General features: G+C 54.4%; 1 protein-coding gene across 1 annotated transcript in view; it reads left to right on the forward strand.

Annotated features, from left to right (window-relative positions):
* Positions 1–1,003, forward strand: part of MME (membrane metalloendopeptidase) — a 66,336-nt gene that overhangs the window by 46,427 nt on the left and 18,906 nt on the right. The gene's annotated exons all lie outside the window — the stretch shown is intronic.

Below are 1,003 nucleotides of genomic sequence, written 5' to 3' on the forward strand. Positions count from 1 at the left end.
CCCCCCCCTCAACTGAAGGAGAGAGCGGGTCACCCTGAAGAGGGTGGCCGGGCGATTATCTGATGACGCAATGAGGGTGGAGTAGTAATTAGATCTCGCCACCCTCATTGCCACAAGGTAGGATCTAACATGCATCCTTGCCTGTGCTCGGTCGGATTCGGTTCGGGTAGCCCTCCAACTGCTCTCTAGGCGTCTTTTCCGGCGCTTCATCTCTCTCAGCTCCTCGGTAAACCAAGGAGCTAGTTGAGATCTGCGTCGGGTCAGAGGCCGCAACGGCACGACTCGGTCCAGTGCTGCGGCTGCGGCCACATCCCAGGCCACCGCCAGATTTTTGGCCGAGTCGTGGACTAGATCCTCCGGATATGGCCCAAGCTCCGTCAGGAACCTCTCCGGGTCCATCAGGCGCCTGGGACGGAACCATCTACGCGGTTCCGTCTCCCTGCGGCGGGGGGAAGCGGTCCGGAAATCCATCCTTAGGAGTGCATGATCTGACCATGACAAGGGCTCTATAACTACCTCCCCCATTTCCAGATCATTCTGCCACTGGCCAGAGACAAAAATTAGATCTAGTGTATGTCCTCCCGTGTGAGTGGGGGCATGAACTAATTGGGTCAAGTCCAAGGTCGTCATGGAGGCCAAGAACTCCCGAGCTGCCGCCGACGTTTCGCCCGCCGATGGCAGATTGAGATTCCCCATGACTATAAGTCTGGGGGTCTCCACCGCCACCCCGGCTATTATGTCAGCCAGCTCAGGCAGGGCCGTTGATACATAGCAGGGGGCCAGGTATATAATCAACAGGCCCACTTGTACCCCTTGCCCCCACTTCACAAGGAGGGACTCTGCACCGTCTATCTGAGGCTGAAAGCAATTCAGAAATATTGCCTGAACTAATTATATTTTGTTACGGTATTTATCTTTTGAAAATCCCCAAAAGAACCTTCAGGAAAATCCTGGCATCAGACAATAGTATGATCTGGTTGTAAAAGCTAGATCTGATTGTCAG

Source organism: Protobothrops mucrosquamatus, unplaced genomic scaffold (assembly GCF_001527695.2).
Source record: "Protobothrops mucrosquamatus isolate PMUCROS unplaced genomic scaffold, P.Mucros_1.0 scaffold470, whole genome shotgun sequence".
Lineage (NCBI taxonomy): Eukaryota > Metazoa > Chordata > Lepidosauria > Squamata > Viperidae > Protobothrops > Protobothrops mucrosquamatus.